At 38.8% G+C, this 18,837-nt stretch overlaps 1 protein-coding gene and 1 pseudogene across 2 annotated transcripts in view; one reads left to right on the top strand and one right to left on the bottom strand.

Moving 5' to 3' along the window:
- Window positions 1-7,734, bottom strand: part of LOC311255294 (myosin heavy chain, fast skeletal muscle-like) — a 23,868-nt gene extending 16,134 nt beyond the window's left edge. The window contains exons 1-4 of the mRNA XM_084349645.1: window positions 7,642-7,734; window positions 4,379-4,419; window positions 4,182-4,263; window positions 3,005-3,109 (exon numbers count right to left, since the gene is read on the bottom strand). The gene's annotated coding sequence lies outside the window, so the exon portion shown is untranslated. The remainder of the gene's footprint in view (window positions 1-3,004; window positions 3,110-4,181; window positions 4,264-4,378; window positions 4,420-7,641) is intronic.
- LOC311255298 (myosin heavy chain, fast skeletal muscle-like) lies at window positions 5,096-18,837 on the top strand (annotated as a pseudogene). The gene is made up of 37 exons (XR_014624880.1): window positions 5,096-7,860; window positions 8,024-8,167; window positions 8,254-8,410; window positions 8,513-8,540; window positions 8,634-8,748; window positions 8,838-8,930; window positions 9,115-9,178; window positions 9,258-9,356; window positions 9,467-9,570; window positions 9,749-9,887; window positions 10,015-10,133; window positions 10,392-10,541; window positions 10,670-10,840; window positions 10,944-11,250; window positions 11,338-11,408; window positions 11,500-11,587; window positions 11,670-11,787; window positions 11,880-12,003; window positions 12,095-12,231; window positions 12,389-12,644; window positions 12,739-12,981; window positions 13,070-13,246; window positions 13,324-13,469; window positions 13,818-13,908; window positions 14,038-14,427; window positions 14,561-14,687; window positions 14,780-14,898; window positions 15,021-15,217; window positions 15,944-16,127; window positions 16,209-16,374; window positions 16,544-17,059; window positions 17,148-17,351; window positions 17,436-17,561; window positions 17,736-17,906; window positions 17,992-18,096; window positions 18,270-18,365; window positions 18,455-18,837. The product of XR_014624880.1 is annotated as a myosin heavy chain, fast skeletal muscle-like (transcript).

Raw genomic sequence — 18,837 nt, 5'->3', positions numbered from 1 at the left:
CATCATTGTGCGCTACACTAGGAAATTAAGAAACCCTGTACTGCAAACAGGGAAGGATTATTGAAAGAAGACAAATAACAAACAAATTAAAACATGGGATGCTCACATGCACATAAGAGATTGAAAGAGATATCTGATAAGTGAATATGATCCATACATAAAACACTATCCTATATAACTTACAAAAACTCTTGTAAAGAAGTTCAAAATTACAAGATGCTCTATTTGTGAATCAGTTCATTTGGAAGCTTTCAAATGTATACCCTGTATTGATTCATAGAACTAGATCAAATAATCAATTGCAAATATTTGCCTGAATGAAAACAGATTAACGACTTGTCCACTCAGAAGACCACCTGTTGGTTTTTGGTAAACACTGTCTAGATTTCAGGGTGGCCAAGACATGTTTGAATTTCAAAGCAGCTAATATTCCCTTGTGTGGGATAAATGAGACATCTCTGTGCAGGTGTTATGCAGCACTTTGCAAATGTTGTATGTGTTTGAGTGTGGGTGTGTGTGTGCATGTGTATGTGTTTCTCTTGTGTGAGAGAGAAATTCACATTAGTAAGGGCAGAGAAGGAGAGAGGAAGAGAGACTGAGAGTAAAGCTTTTCTTAGGTGTTTTTTTGAGTTGACGCCAAAACAGAAACATTTTGAATTTAACTGAAAGCAGCCGAGTTCAAGTAAGTTAAATACTTAGAAGAAATTTACAGGTGGACCATCACAGTTTTCATTTTTTAAGTGTAATGTACTTATCACAGCAGTGCCAGTCTTTAGATGTGTATTGTTTATAATATTGAAGTGGCTTAAATTTGGGCATGATATCTGTGTTGATTGATGGATAATGCAAAGTTGCCTATGCGTTGACTGCACTGTGTTTAATAACATTTTCTGAATCATGAAAAATATACCTTCAGTCTGCACCTTATTTCATTGCCAGATTGACGCTTCTAAGATTTTATTGTTCTGCCATTTATTTAATTTGAGAAGTTGTGAAATTGTATTATATGTTTTGTAAATGTACACCACATAATGGCTTTTTGTTAATATGTGATGCAGTGGTGGTATGGTGACAATCTGCTCATCCGACTTAAAAGTGTATGCCTTCTGTATCAACTTAAATGTAGGTAGAGATATCAATTTCAGCCATGTGAAATGTTATGTGCTCACATACTCAAATCAATGTAACATAGTCTCTTGAACGGAGAACTGAAAGTTACTTAAACAAGGTCAACTCTTTCATAGTCAGAGGGTGGTTGCTGAGGAATGATAATTCTAAATTAACTTGTTAAATTTCATGAAATGTTAAGAAAGCACACTCAAGCAGGTGTGGAGATAAGGTGAAAGTAATAGGCCTGTGTCATGATATTTCATGAAATAAGCATCATGTAAATACAGTGTCTGTATTTGCCTCTCAGCAATTAAGGTTTGTTTGATCAAGGTTGCTGACCCGAGCATCAGGAATGCCAGGCAATTCCTCCCAATATTCAGCTCATTCTAAATCTACCCAAACAGAGACACGAGTGCATGAGGGTGACAGTGAATGAATTAACTCATTCAAAGGTTGTTGGTATTTGATAACCCGGAAATCAACCAACAATCAACTATCTTTCACCAGAATCACTCACCCCAATTTTAACTATCTCAAAAAAATTAATCTCAAGACGTTTTAAGGCTTTAGCCTTTTTACCTAGTCCTTTTATGACACAGCGTAACATAACTTTGGGTGCCAATGTTAATTGAGTGACATGTCAAGTTAAAGTGGGATTTAACGTAGGACTTTTCTGCATGAGATTTGCATTTCATCTAAATTTCTCTTTCAGGTGTGTGTCAGTCCATAAGGGACTATAGCTACCAGATTCAATCTTAAGTATATTGTATTTTTTATTCATTTTAAAAAAGGTACACTATGCAGGATTTTCCTACAAAAAGATTAAAGTCTCTGTCTATATCTACGAAGACCTTTCCCTCTGCCTGTATTTTCTCATTTTCTTAGTATTTTGGTGTGTTTGGGACGTTTCTGGGTGTCAACCATTGGACAGTGGGTGGACAGGATGTGACCAGGTTTCAACGCTGTCTTTGTCTTGCTCCTCTGCTCTTGGTTTGCCATTGATGTACCAAGAGCTGCAGGTCTGTGTGTCTGTTTGACCAAGGGCGGGGCTGAGCTACACACACACATGTAGTACAGAGAGGCAAACAGCAGACAGGATGTACAGGAGCATGCACTTTGGCTGTATTCACACGAAAGCCAAAGGGTTGTGCGGAGGTGAGGTCTATCTTTTCATGCTTTAGAACATAACCACTGTGAAATAACCAGAAAACAATGTTAAATTCCTCTGATTCACTGCAATGGTGCCCCTTCCTCTCTCTAGCTCTCTTGACCTGCTCTCTCTCTCTCTGTCTCACCCCTTGAGCTGGGGAGGAGAGGATAACTTTAAAAAGGGGTGTTTACAGACAGCAATCAACAAATCCTGACTAGTATACCTTTAAGATTTCATTTTAATTATGATTAATTATGATCAAATGCCTATTCCATATGCCCATAATAAATAACAGGCATATAAAACCCATTTAGATGTCTCTGGTTAGTTATTCTAAAATATCATGTTCATGTTTAATGTCTATCCTTTAAATTTTTTATAAAAGTTTGTACAATAGGAGTGTCTTTGTCTATATTTTGCTTCATCCTGTATTTAGTAATGTTTGTAATACTGGTCATCTTTGTCCCCTACGGGTAAGTGGTTTTCTACATTCAGATATCATGTTTGCTCATTTCTAAATGAGCCTTCCCATATTGCTGTATTCCCCTAACCAAAACTTTTCCATCCAGGATACCTTTAATTACATAAACTGCCAATTCACCATATTCATAATTGGAGTGGTGCACACCAATGCAAATAAATGTCATTTGGATGATTTATTGAGAATTGCTGGTATTATTTCACTTCATCATTGAATATTTTCTACTTTTTTCTTAAAAAAAACTTGAGTAGTTAGTGTTATACCTTGAGCTATCTCTCAAACGTTTCTTTGCTCTTTCTCTCAGTTGGCATCTTATGTCTCTTTTCTTCTTTTTCTTGTTCTTGTTCTTCTTCTTTTTCTTCCACTTCCTGCGTACCATAAATGAATAAAAGTGTATCAGTTAGTTGGCTTAGTTAGTTCTCCTTGTAAACAAACTTGTAAATCATTTGTAAGACAGCTGGTTTACAAGGAGAAAGAGGGTCTTTCCAAAGTTGGAAGAAAAAAAAAAAGTTTTGAGATTTAAAATTTTTAATGGAATGTCTGCTTCACAAACTAGGACAAGTAGCATCCAGTAGTTTGGAACATGGCCCATACAAGGGACTAAAAGTCAGAGTGGCTTTGTGTCTGCTGCTTTGATTCTAATGATTCTTCTTTTAAAAGGATCACAATTTTTCAAGCCTGTCTTAAAAACAATAGTCACAAGCCACATATTGTCTTCTGATATACTTTTGAATGTTTTTGGGGGGTTTTTTACACAAAAAGGGGACTGTGGGTTTTGTAAAAGAGGATCTCATAATGGCTGGTGTGAACAGGAGAAATAATTACAGCAAGCAGTAATGGTTTCAATGTAGCTAAACATGGACATGTGAAAAACTGTGAACCTTGTGAGTTTCCCAATACTGAATCACTGGAGTACCCCCTTTAACAAAAACATAACTGTTATGCTCACTATTGCCCCCCTTTGGACGGATGCCTTAGTGAATTAATTGATGAATATTTCATGGTCTAAACTGGTTGCGTTACATCATTAAGTTACACATAACGGTCTTGTAATAGAACTCTGCAACTGGCTACTGGTTTTATTTTAGTTGCACATTTCAAATCATCCTCTGGAACAGCATTATGAAATCTGCCCAATATTAGTTTAAATAAGCTTAAATTCTAGTTAACTGTGATCTAAAATACTTCACTACATTTGAAATCACATATCACTCTATAGTGAGGTAATAAATAAATAATTTCAACTAGAGAGAGGTTATACACGATGATGTTGTTGGGTTCTGTGGCTCACTATATTAAAACATAAAATATACACAACATTTTCAACACACGTCCATTGAAAAGCACAGATGAAAACACAAACAGCTGCTTACATCTAGGTAGTAAAACTTCTAAACATGAATCACAAGTTGTGTATAAAAATGTATAAATGTGTCATACCATTTTAAAGGGGTTATGATAGACTGTCCAGGGTGTTTTTCTGTCTTCTCTCCAATGTGGGGTGGAATAGAATCAAACATGCCTTAAAAAGGAACAAAGTAAAGGCAGAACAAAGTAAAGACAAAACATAAAATGAGGTCATATCTTTAAATGGATATCTATTAATGATCAATAATAAATAATATGAGAATACTTACTATTTTATGCCCTCAGTGTGAGTTGGTGATATGGTATAACGCTAAGGGACCAGAGGATGACAATGATGATATTGAAGCTGGTAACATATCAGCATGTTCACACCTTTGCAACTTGAGTCTCCCTCTGGTGTTTATATGATGGCAGTGACCCCCACCAACAACATCAATACACACATCCATGTGACAGTCATTAGTGCTATCCAGAAACTGACATCAACACTCTTACTGTAGTCACAGGGAAAAGTTTGTTTAGACTGACTGCTTAAAGAAGTTTAGAATCAGCAAGTAATCATCCAGATTTCACAAAAAGGCAGTCACAGTGTATCTTAAAGAATTTTTCCTGATGATGCCAAATTTTGTATACATGAGGCAGAAGCTTTCAAAGTATCATGTACGCCTAAGAGACAGTTTGAGACAGATTCATGGTCACACCCCACATCTCATCATCTCACACTCTAATCCCAGGAGATCTACTGCAAAATGGACAAGTAGCCAGGGTCACAATCCAACACCGAGACCTAACTTTAACGAGGCCTTGAGGCCTTTTACTTTATCATCCAAAAAACAACCAAGAGTACCAGATGGTGTACCAGGTGAACCAACACCTTCCCATAGAATCTGACATTTAACAAGTATAATCTAATGACAATGCAGAATTACAATTCACAAATACAATTCACAAAATGTTCAAAATATACTAAAAATACATGTACTTACAAAATAAATGTGGCCAGCTCATAGACTGCAATGTTACTCAACACTAATCTTGGTTTGTTATGGCGAGCCCAGTTGTTTCTGCTTGACAAATGGAGAAACTGACAGACAGAGAGATCAAAGACCCTAAAACACAATAAGCCTCTTAAGCATGTGGCATTTGTTTGGAGCATCAACACAAGCCTTGTGCTATATTTGAGTTTTGCCCTTATAAGACAGAAGATTTTAGAGCAGGTATCGTGTAACATTGAAGACAGAAGCTCATTATATCTCTTGGTAACCACTTCAGAATTTCTTCAACTCTTTCCAATGGAAACAGTGCCTAATGGCTGTCTTGTCTACCCACACTCTTAAACTTTGCCGGCTGTGTGCCATGTTCTTGGCAAAATCCTTCTGCTGCACTTGCCATCTATGACAGCATCTTCTATCCCATCACATATTGAAGACTTTAAATAAACAAACAGCTTAGAATTGAATGCCCTAAGCAGACTCAACTTTGTAATACTAAGTGCTAAATTGCAGGCAACTTGCCTTGTTTCCAGAACAAGGTATCCAGGTAATACCATGACCTGGATGACTGACTGAGAACCTTCATCAACATACTCAACTTTGATACACACAAAAAACCTTCATGGTGAGATGTCTTGCAAAACAAAAAGGAAGTAGAGATGGTATCCATCACTCATTCTCTCTATCGACTATCTCAGTCTCCCTTGTGTTTCCCACGAGAACAAGAATAAGAACAGCTGCTGGCACTGTTGTGAGAAGTAATCCCCTGCCAATCCAGCCTTTTCTTTAAAGCTCATTGGCACTCATTTCATTTTTAATATTTCTGACTTGTGAGGACTCTGAAACAGTACACCATTGACTTTTTAAAGGTTCTCCAAAGCATTGCAAGGGGCTACTGTTGTGCCAGGGACCATAAAAGAGATGCATTAGTCACACCTTTGGACTGCCTATGACTGCTGACTTAACCATGACCAAGAACTAAACCAACTTCACATCTGTACCTTCTGTGCACACACAGCAGTATCCAAAAGCAAACCAACTTCACCTATGCTTGCTGCTCATAACTTAAAAAAACCTATAGATATATCTTAAAATGTTGCTGCCATCTTCACAATATATTACAACAATTATTAAAAAGGCAATGGTAAAGACAACACAAGAGCCTTATTGTTTTCAAATAATCACAGGAATATGAATATTTCTAAAAATGAAACCGTCAATTCCCAACAAATTCCAAGCCTGACAATGACCTGGCACAGACGACATCCTATAAACTGTGTAATGTGACAGCTAAAGGTAAGAACGACTGATGCTCAAGCATCATACCAGTGACATGACCAAATACAGAAATACACATGTGATAGGCTCCCATCACTCTGTATAAAAAGGCACAGCAAACATCCACCAAGGATAGGCTCCCAGCAAAGGTAGGTTTCTTAGCGGCTCAGATTTGTATTAAGTATCAAGTATCAAGTTTATATTGTGAATATAAGTATATTATATTAAAGTCTTATCATTATAAATGAATCTAATTTTCCTTGCCTTATTATAAAACTTAAAATGTAGTATGATAGAGTTAACTCTCAGAAATATTCTTTCTGAATCATATATATTTGCTCCTTTTTTCAGAAGTCTGCATTGAAAGCTCCCAGAAAAACCCCTGCAGACCTGGTGTCATCCAAGGTAAATTAGGCTTCTTATCTGTCCTGGAGAAGAGTTAATAATTACATTAATGTAAAGCTTGTCCCCTATGAACCTCATAGTATTGTTCTAGTCTAAGTTCTAGTGTGCAAGTAGTTACCTGTATTAAACTAATTTGAATGGCGGAGCATTCATTTGACAACAGTAATACCAGACATTATAGAAGTCACTATAAGGGCACCCATCTATCTACTGTCCTGGCATTTAAAATTAATGACTATTGTATTGTTTCTCATGCAGTGAGAGGTCATCATGAGCTAGACCCTGAGATGGATTTAATAACAGTTAATAATTATAATTGTTTATTTTTTCAGAACCCTCATTAAACCACCAGTACCTGTTCATCTGAGGGAGAGAAGAAGGTACTGTAATGTATTTATTTATTTATTTTTTTACCAGTGTTTCACTTTGATTAGAGACATTTGAAGTTTAGTATTTTATATAGTCTTTTTGTGCATCTTGATTAATGATGTCATCAAATAGAAAAAAAGTATTTGTCACTTCTCATAAATGTTTTTGGAGATTATGATTTATAACAAAGTGTCTGATAGTAACAAGGATTTAGTAGCACATAAGAAGTCATCGCATCAACAAAGATAACATATAGTGAAAGTGTAACAGTGATGTCACTCTGTTGTTACAAACTGTAAATCTTTGTTTACCTTTCTCTCTCATTTTGCTGGAAACATGAAGTAAAATATATACATTTTCTAAGATTTGTCACATTAACAGAATTTAACTTTAGTTTAGTGGTGAAGTATCATCATGAGTGAAGACGAAAAAGAAATAATAACTAATAATGATGAATGATAAATGAATGCTATCCTGTTTGTACTTACTTGCAGTAAAGGCTCGTCATGGGTGATGCAGAGATGGAATGTTTTGGCCCGGCGGCCGTATACCTCCGGAAGCCAGAAAGAGAGAGAATTGAAGCTCAGAACACTCCCTTTGATGCTAAAACAGCATACTTTGTGACCGAGCCAGCAGAGATGTACCTCAAGGGGAAACTTGTTAAGAGAGAGGGTGGCAAAGCCACCGTGGAGACTCTCTGTGGAAAGGTGGGAACTAAGGCTCTAGGATTAAATGTTTAACAGCTCCTAACATTTCTACTGTAGAATCTGGACTGCTGTGACATATGTTAACTATTTGACATAATGACTTCAAACATTTAGACAGACGTGTGAATAATAACTAAGCTTACTGTTGTGCTTGTTCTTACAGTCGCTCACTGTAAAAGATACTGAAATCTTCCCCATGAACCCTCCCAAGTATGATAAGATTGAGGACATGGCCATGATGACCCACCTCAGTGAGCCCTCTGTGCTGTATAACCTCAAAGAGCGTTATGCAGCATGGATGATCTATGTGAGTTTGGCCTAAATTGTTACATCAGAAGATAAAAACATGGCTACAGGAAGACACGTGTCGGTAAAACTTATCTCTCTCCATAGACCTACTCAGGGCTGTTCTGCGTCACTGTGAACCCCTACAAGTGGCTCCCAGTGTATGATTCAGTGGTTGTTGCAGGATACAGAGGCAAAAAGAGGATTGAGGCCCCACCCCACATCTTCTCCATTTCAGACAATGCCTATCAGTTCATGCTCCAAGGTATCAAACAGTTTGTAAGCTCCTGTCTGTTCATAAATACAGCAGCTGTACTCTCATAGAAGTCAACTCCTAACTGTTGTGTAACATTTTGATGTCTTGCAGATAGAGAAAACCAGTCCATCCTGATTACGTAAGTAACAATTTTATATTATCTATAATTATTGGCAACAGCAGTAATTTTAGTGATTTTAAATAATACTTATGAACACACCCCTCAACCTAGTGGAGAATCCGGTGCAGGAAAGACTGTCAACACCAAACGTGTCATCCAGTACTTTGCGACAATCGCAGTGGCTGGAGGAAGCAAGAAAGCTGAGCCAACTCCTGGAAAAATGCAGGTTAATACTGTGATATACAGTACATATATATGTGTGTGATATCTATGATAATGTGAATACAAACACATGTCATGTAATATTGTTTTAAGGGGTCGCTGGAAGATCAAATCATTGCAGCGAACCCACTGCTGGAGGCTTATGGTAACGCCAAAACTGTGAGGAATGACAACTCATCCCGCTTCGTAAGTTTTGGTCCTGCTGTTTTAAAAGGGTGTCTGTTTCCAACATGGTCTGCTGGTCCTCTAGCCTTAACATTTTTGTTTGTCTTTACACATGCTGTTTGTGTTTGAAGAGCACTAAATATTTTTTTGGTAGGTTAATATTATTTTAGTCTTCTGCATAGTAAATGATACATTTCATCTGCAGGGTAAATTCATCAGAATCCATTTTGGAACAACTGGAAAGTTGGCTTCAGCTGATATTGAAACATGTAAGCTTCCAGCCTTTCTTTATCCAGAAGGTTTGATGAAAGAACAAACTGTATACCAGCTTATTGCCTTGTTTTACAGATCTGCTGGAGAAGTCTCGAGTGACGTTCCAGCTGTCTGCTGAGAGGAGCTACCACATCTTTTATCAGCTCACGACAGGCTACAAACCTGAGCTGATAGGTGTGAGATTAGTGAATAATATTGTCAGTTTTTTGCAGTCTGTAATCCAACAGCTTATAAATATTTTATATATTCTGTTAAAGTTACATTTATTTTTTCACTTTCTTCAGAGGCTCTCCTGATCACCACAAACCCATTCGACTATCACATGATCAGTCAGGGGGAAATCACTGTCAAGAGTATCGATGACATTGAAGAATTCATAGCCACTGATGTAAGGAAGAATTAATTTTGATGACTGCTTTTTTTAGTTATTATCAAAACCATGCTGCTTTATGCTTTAAACCAAAGAAAGCACTATTACAACTGTGTGATAGATTCTCAGCATTTGTGTATGCAAGGCAACAGCGTTAGATTAAGTTTAAGTTTTGGTTTAAACTGACATTTTACAGACTGCCATTGACATCCTGGGCTTCACTGGAGAAGAGAAAGCAAGCATTTTCAAGCTGACTGGAGCTGTGATGCATCATGGTAACATGAAGTTCAAGCAAAAGCAGCGTGAAGAGCAGGCTGAGCCTGATGGCACTGAGGGTATGAAACTCACTCATCATGAGGTTGAAAAGTAGTCAAGTTTTTGACCCTTGACAGAGAACCTGAGGTTTTCCTTAAATACTGTATGTTACTTCATAAATTATGACGATTTGTGTTCTTCTTTCAGTGGCAGATAAAATCGCCTACCTTATGGGTCTGAACTCTGCTGATTTGCTAAAAGCACTTTGCTACCCCAGAGTGAAGGTTGGGAATGAGTATGTGACCAAAGGTCAAACTGTCCCTCAGGTACGGGATATCAACAAGAACGCAAGCAAAAAACCAAAACAAATTAATACATACAAATACTTTCTTCCATTTCATATTTAAAGATATTTTAACATAATATAAAGATAATATTGTTCTGACTTTGCTGATAGACTCCCACTGCAACCATAGCTTTCATAGAGCTCTTTGGATTATAGCTTTTCATGCATTTTAACCTATTCAAGCTCTGAAAAGTGATTAATTTCGCATCATCCTTATATTATTCATTTGTAAAATCAGGTCAACAATTCCGTCATGGCTCTCTCCAAGTCCGTCTATGAGAAAATGTTCTTGTGGATGGTCGTCAGAATTAATGAGATGCTGGATACCAAGCAGCCCAGAAGCTCTTTCATTGGTGTCCTGGATATTGCTGGGTTTGAAATTTTTGATGTAAGTATGCTCGGCTAATACAACATAATCTTATGCAGCTTTAATGAAACCTGAAAATACAAATAATTTTATTTTTAGTTACTGGTACTTAAGGCCTTTGCTGACTTTTGATGTTTCAAATTCTTTAGTTCAACAGCTTGGAGCAGTTGTGCATCAACTTCACCAATGAAAAACTGCAACAGTTTTTCAACCACCACATGTTTGTCCTGGAGCAAGAAGAGTACAAGAAAGAGGGAATTGAATGGGAGTTCATTGACTTTGGTATGGATTTGGCTGCCTGCATTGAGCTCATTGAGAAGGTACTACAGGGAAACATTTTTTAAAATGATGTAAAATAATTCCCACCACAGTCGGACAGTACAGGATTTTAATTTTGTGTTATATTTGTGTTATTGTTAACAGCCAATGGGCATCTTCTCCATCCTTGAAGAGGAGTGCATGTTCCCTAAGGCTACAGACATCACCTTCAAGAACAAACTGTATGACCAGCATATTGGTAAAAGCGCCCCCTTCCAAAAACCAAAACCTGCCAAAGGCAAAGCTGAGGCCCATTTCTCCCTGGTGCACTATGCTGGCACTGTTGATTACAATGTCCAAGGCTGGCTGGATAAAAATAAAGACCCCCTGAACGACTCAGTTGTTCAGCTCTACCAGAAGTCTTCAACCAAACTGTTGTCTCACCTGTATGCATCCCATGCCGGATCAGACGGTAAATATTCTTAATTGATTTGAAGCTTAAATAAAATGTATTATATTTGTTAAAGTTGGTAATTCAAATGTTATCTTCATGGTACAGCTGAGGGTGGCGGCAAGAAAGCTGGCAAGAAGAAGGGTGGTTCCTTCCAGACTGTGTCTGCATTGTTCAGGGTAAGATAGGGAGGGATAACTTATGTACTTATGTACTTCACTGCACTAATTTGGTGCCTTTTGTTAATTTAATGTCCTTTTAATTCTTCAGGAGAATTTGGGCAAATTGATGACCAACTTAAGGAGCACTCATCCTCATTTTGTGCGTTGTTTGATTCCAAATGAATCAAAGACTCCTGGTAAGCTAATATCAGCACTAGTTTATGCATTTAAACCCTCTTGGATTATGCAACACAGGACTGACCTTGGCATGTTTTTAAGGTCTGATGGAGAACTTCCTGGTCATCCACCAGCTTAGGTGTAATGGAGTGCTGGAAGGTATCAGGATCTGCAGGAAAGGCTTCCCCAGCAGAATCCAATATGGTGACTTCAAGCAGAGGTATTTACTAAGATTAACTTAAATAAACATTAACATATTTTAAATAATATTATCATAAATAATTCATCATTCATCAATTTCCCTCCAATCAGATACAAAGTATTGAATGCTAGTGTCATCCCTGAGGGACAATTCATCGACAACAAAAAGGCCTCAGAGAAACTCTTGGGCTCTATTGATGTTGACCACACTCAGTACAAATTTGGACACACGAAGGTAATCTGTTTGTCTCTTACAGGTGTTTTTTTCTTTTTTCTTTAGCTGCAATTAAGTTTAACAGTTCATATCAAATAACACTTTGATTTAGGTGTTCTTCAAAGCTGGTCTGCTGGGAACTCTCGAGGAGATGAGAGATGAGAAACTGGCTGAACTGGTCACAATGACTCAGGCTCTCTGCAGAGGATTCCTCATGAGGAGAGAGTTTGTCAAGATGATGGAGAGGAGGTACTGTGCATATTTAGCTTCACACATCTAAGTACAGTATATTTGTAGATGACAGCACGATTATAATTTTCAAGACAAATATTTACTTTGAATCCCAATCCATGCTTTAAGAATCTAAATTAATCTGTTTTTTCACCTTGATACCTGTTTTCTCCAGGGAGGCCATTTACGGCATCCAGTACAACATCCGCTCATTCATGAATGTCAAAACCTGGCCATGGATGAAGCTTTACTTCAAGATTAAGCCTCTCCTGAAGAGTGCAGAGACTGAAAAAGAGATGGCCCAAATGAAAGAGGACTTTGAGAAGACCAAAGAGGAGCTGGCAAAGGCTCTGGCTAAGAAGAAAGAACTGGAGGAGAAGATGGTGTCTCTACTGCAGGAGAAGAATGACCTTTTGTTGCAAGTGCAGTCTGTAAGTTGTTGCACTTCTTGTGCATGTCTACCAAGTATCCTACATCCGATTACTGAATTTTCAAAGACCTGAACCTGTTTGTGTTGACTTTAAGGAAGGTGAAAACCTCAGTGATGCAGAGGAAAGGTGTGAGGGGCTCATTAAAGCAAAAATCCAGCTTGAGGCCAAAGTCAAAGAGACGACTGAGAGACTGGAGGATGAGGAGGAAATGAATGCTGAGCTGACCGCAAAGAAAAGGAAGCTGGAGGACGAATGCTCTGAGTTGAAGAAAGACATTGATGATTTGGAGCTCACCCTGGCCAAAGTGGAGAAGGAGAAACATGCCACTGAGAACAAGGTTGGTATATCTTCCATAAGGCCTTAAAGACTGCTGCTTTTGGCTGAATACTCACTTTAAAATTATTCTCACAACATTTTGAATACAGGTTAAAAACCTGGTTGAGGAAATGACATCTCAAGATGAGACCATTGTCAAGCTGACCAAAGAGAAGAAAGCCCTCCAAGAGGCCCATCAGCAGACCCTTGATGACCTGCAGGCAGAGGAAGACAAAGTCAACACTCTGACGAAGGCCAAGACCAAGCTGGAGCAGCAAGTGGACGATGTATGTAAAAACAGCAGTGATTTCAGTCCTTTTGAGAATGAAAAACAAAAAATAATGCCTCATCTCTGTTAAAACAGCTTGAGGGTTCTCTGGAGCAAGAAAAGAAGCTCCGTATGGATCTTGAGCGAGCGAAAAGAAAGCTTGAAGGAGATCTTAAATTGGCCCAGGAAACAATAATGGATCTGGAGAATGACAAGCAGCAGTCTGATGAGAAAATAAAGAAGTGAGTGTAATTTAACTCAATGTTTAATACAATGTGTCCATGTCTGACCTAATTATATTTGTCCAGCATATAGTAGCCAGAATAAAGTTCTCTTATATTGAAAAGTTTGTGCACAAAGCTGCTGTGAAAAGTGCTATTCTGCAAAGTTAAAGCTACCACACCACTGATTCAAACCAAATTCTCTATGTTCAAAATTATATTAGCAAACTAATGTGATTCTATCAATGATTTTAAGACTTACAATTGACAGTCAAAACATCAGTATCAGTAAAATTCTCAGCTCCATTTTGCTTATTTCAAAATAAAAAATGAATGCTTGATGTTATGTATACATTTCTCCGCTCACAGGAAGGACTTTGAAACAAGCCAGCTTCTTGGAAAGATTGAAGATGAGCAATCACTTTCTGCTCAGCTTCAGAAAAAGATTAAAGAACTTCAGGTTGGTATGGTATCTTAATAGTATCACTGACTGCACTCCCCTACCTTTGGACGACCCAGATGGGCTTGACAGAACTATATTAGAATGTGGCTTTGTTTATGATTTTTCTTTTCAACATGTAAATATTAGGCTCGCATTGAGGAGCTGGAGGAGGAGATTGAGGCTGAGCGGGCTGCTCGGGCCAAGGTGGAGAAGCAGAGGTCTGATCTCTCCAGGGAACTTGAGGAGATCAGCGAGAGGCTTGAAGAAGCTGGCGGAGCAACGTCTGTTCAGATCGAGATGAACAAGAAGCGTGAGGCCGAGTTTCAGAAGCTTCGTCGTGATCTCGAAGAGTCCACCCTGCAGCATGAGGCCACCGCTGCGGCTCTCCGCAAGAAACAGGCTGACAGTGTGGCAGAGATGGGAGAGCAGCTTGATAACCTTCAGAGAGTCAAACAGAAGCTGGAGAAGGAGAAAAGCGAGTACAAGATGGAGATCGATGACCTCAGCAGCAATATGGAGAATGTTGCCAAATCAAAGGTGAAGTCAAACGCATGTCACCTGCAACTGAGTCAACAAAATGTACTCTGCCACACTTCCGTCTGTATTCGGCTCTCACAGAATGAGACTACATAGCATTACTTTAAATCAACATAACTTTTGTGAATTTCAGGCCAACCTGGAGAAAATGTGTCGTACTCTTGAGGATCAACTGAGTGAGCTGAAGACAAAAAATGATGAACATGTGCGACAACTGAATGACATTGGGATGCAAAGGGCAAGACTGCAAACTGAAAATGGTGAGAAAAATACATTTTATGTATATCTCATATTTCCAAAATAATGCAGATAAATGGGATTCGAATAGTTGTAATTCTCCATCTGTCCTTAGGTGAAATCAGTCGCAGACTAGAAGAGAAAGAAGCCCTGGTCTCTCAGCTGACAAGGAGCAAGCAGGCTTATACTCAGCAGATTGATGAGTTGAAGAGGCATATTGAAGAGGAGGTTAAAGTATGTGCACAATAAAAAAAAAACACTATCGCAGAGCTGCAATGTTACATGATTAAAGATAGCTTCACAGCTTGAAGTCAGCTGTATTTTAGTTAATACAAATGTCTCTATTTATTTGTAAGGCCAAGAACGCCCTGGCTCATGCTGTTCAGTCATCTCGTCATGACTGCGACCTGCTCAGAGAGCAGTATGAGGAGGAGCAGGAGGCCAAAGCTGAGCTGCAGCGTGCAATGTCCAAGGCCAACAGCGAGGTGGCTCAGTGGAGAACCAAATATGAGACTGATGCTATTCAGCGCACTGAGGAGCTGGAGGAGGCCAAGTAAGGCATTACAGTTTTAACTTTGTCCACCCACCACTAATACATGTAAGTGATAATATATTGAAAGTTTGTAGATAAAATATTCTTCTTATCAAAATATTTGTATTGATTTTCACATATATTGCACAATCACAGTAGCACTCAATACTCCAAAATAAGATAAACATAGAAACACAAAAGCAGATTATAACCAGGCATTACATACCGCCAAAATCAAAATAGAAACAGAACAAACACAAATGCCAATGTCGAGGACAAATAAGGAAAAAATGAAGACAATAATAAAAATAAAAAAACAAAAATAAATAAATTAAACAAATGAATTAAAAATGTGGGGGAGCCAGTACGTACCAGTAGATATCTTAAGAAGCCTGACTGGGGAATATCAAAGTCCTTCTTTAACTATTCAAAAGACGTAAAGTGGGCTTCCTTAAAAAGGTCCACTAGATCGCCATCCTATGCCATAATTGAAACGATGGGTCAGTGAGAAATGGAGCAAAATTGACGTTCGCCAGAATCGGGGAGCTTGTTTAAGTTTAAAATGGATTCTAAATTGAGACCATAGCTTTAGAGAGCTATAAATAATTGGGTTGTCGTCCAATAGTGTACATAATAGCACAACTTAAAGAGTGAAGTGACACTGGATTACTTGAATGCTGCTGCTTCGTAAGAGACCAAACTGGGGATTCATCATCTGATAGATTGTGAATCAAATATTCTTAACAGGAAAAAGCTTGCCCAGCGTCTTCAGGATGCAGAAGAGTCCATTGAGGCTGTGAATGCAAAATGTGCCTCTCTGGAAAAGACCAAACAGAGACTGCTGGGTGAAGTGGAAGACCTGATGATCGACGTGGAGAGAGCTAATGCTCTTGCTGCTACCCTTGACAAGAAGCAGAGAAACTTTGACAAGGTAAGATATCTATTCATGCCTTCTGGCCTTAAATGAAGATATACGTGTAAAAATATAATTGTAAATTATTTATGTTTTCAGGTTCTTGCAGAGTGGAAGCAGAAGTATGAGGAATGCCAGGCAGAGCTGGAGGGATCTCAAAAAGAAGCTCGTTCTCTCAGCACTGAGATGTTCAAGCTGAAAAATTCATATGAAGAAACTCTGGACCAACTGGAGACACTAAAGAGGGAGAACAAGAACCTACAACGTATGCAAAGTTTTAAAAAAGCAGAATTCTAAGTTAATACATTTACTAGGCCAGTGTCATAAAAGGATAAGTGTGGAAGAGAGTGCCCCCCAGTGGGCCAACAAGTTTAATGGACATGGTCTATGAGCTCAGACTAACATCAAATGTTTAACCACCTTGTTTCTTACAGAGGAGATCTCTGATCTAACCGAGCAAATTGGCGAGAGTGGAAAGACCATTCATGAACTGGAGAAAGGGAAAAAGACTCTAGAGTTAGAGAAGACTGAACTCCAGACTTCACTTGAAGAGGCAGAGGTACTGTCTGACAAAACATTTCTTATTAAACAGAATTTTAAATTATGCTCAAGCTACACAACATATATTTGTTTTTGTCAAGGCTACCCTGGAGCATGAGGAATCCAAGATCCTCCGCATTCAGCTTGAACTGACCCAAGTCAAGAGTGAAATAGACAGAAAACTTGCAGAGAAGGACGAGGAGATCGAGCAGATCAAGAGGAACAGCCAGAGGGTGATTGAGTCTATGCAGAGCACTTTGGATGCTGAGGTCAGGAGCAGGAATGATGCCTTGAGAATCAAGAAGAAGATGGAGGGAGACCTCAATGAGATGGAGATTCAGCTGAGCCATGCCAACCGCCAGGCTGTTGAAGCCCAGAAACAGCTGAGAAACGTGCAGGGACAGCTTAAGGTACTGTGGTTTACTAAAAATAACTGCAAAATGAACTAATTCATTCAGGCTGCATTGCAATTTTTTTTTTTCATTATTACTTGTTTAGGATGCCCAGCTGCACCTTGATGAAGCAATCAGAGGTCAGGAGGAAATGAAGGAGCAGGTTGCCATAGTGGAGCGCAGGAACAACCTGATGCTGGCTGAGATCGAGGAGCTGAGAGCTGCACTGGAGCAGACAGACAGAAGCCGCAAAGTGGCTGAACAGGAGCTGGTTGATGTCAGTGAGCGTGTGGCACTGCTGCACTCCCAGGTAATTGAAGATTTTATAAAATGAAACTTGAAACACCTGACAAATGAAAATGAAAGCATGTAAACAAAACTATACTTTGTTTAGAATATCAGTCTCATCAACACCAAGAAGAAGTTGGAAACTGACCTTGTTCAGATCCAAGGTGAAGTGGAGGATGCTGTCCAGGAAGCAAGAAATGCTGAAGAGAAGGCCAAGAAGGCCATCACTGATGTGAGTCATCCTAACACCTCACTATATATATGCACAAATATACAGTGTGAAACACATCCTTACGTAACATTTTATGCTGGGAAATTTATCGGCTGTATTTAGAACTCTAGCAATTGGAACATTAGACTGCAACAGGCTTAACTATATCAAATAACATAACATTCAACAATTCAGGCTGCCATGATGGCTGAAGAGCTGAAAAAGGAGCAGGACACCAGCGCTCATTTGGAGAGGATGAAGAAGAACCTGGAGGTGACAGTGAAGGACCTGCAGCACCGTCTGGATGAGGCTGAGAATCTGGCCATGAAGGGCGGCAAGAAGCAGCTCCAGAAACTGGAGGCTAGGGTAAGTGTCATGAGGACCAGTCTATTCATATTTATTGTAAGCCGGAATAGCATTTTTTAAATCACTGTGTTCTTCTGCACTCAAGGTTCGAGAATTGGAGGCTGAAGTTGATGCTGAACAGAGGCGTGCTGCTGATGCTATCAAGGGAGTGCGAAAATATGAAAGAAGAGTAAAGGAGCTCACCTATCAGGTAAATTTCTTCTGTCTCTCTTTAACAATACAACACAACAACAACAACAACAACACTAATACCTAAACTACTAGTACTAACGGTCATTATGATATACAGGAATTAAAAACAGTAGGCTTAAACCAGTTTAATTTTTGTATTACATTGTTCTGCTATCCTGATCATTACAACAGACTGAGGAGGACAAGAAGAATATTGTCCGACTTCAGGATCTGGTGGACAAGCTGCAGCTGAAAGTGAAATCCTACAAGCGACAGTCTGAGGAGGCTGTGAGTATATCAGTCCTCATAACGACAAACATTCTGACAATGTCACTCTCAGTTCACAGGTTTTGACCTCACTGTGATTTATCATACAGGAGGAACAGGCCAACACTCACCTCACCAGGTACAGGAAGGTGCAGCATGAGATGGAGGAGGCTCAGGAGCGTGCTGACATCGCCGAGTCCCAGGTCAACAAGCTGAGAGTAAAGAGTCGCGAAATCGTCAAGGTAAAAAAGAACTGTCTGAAATGAATCAAGTTTGATGAAATACTCATTTAAATTTGCATTTTGTTTTATGGCTAAATGTTTTACTTGCCATTGTTCTGTTCTTTCATTTCAGTCCAAAGAGTCAGAGGAGTGAGGAAGAAATTAAGTTTAACCAGTAACAAGAAAGTCATACAATATGAATGTCTTGTTACTTGTTCACTCAAGCATGCTGTGATTACCTAAAGTCAATAAACACTAGATAGGTTGTTGCA

This window comes from Pagrus pagrus (genome assembly GCF_965226575.1).
Source record: "Pagrus pagrus genome assembly, chromosome: 3".
Classification (NCBI taxonomy): domain Eukaryota; kingdom Metazoa; phylum Chordata; class Actinopteri; order Spariformes; family Sparidae; genus Pagrus; species Pagrus pagrus.
This window is presented reverse-complemented; position numbering and strand designations above follow the sequence as displayed.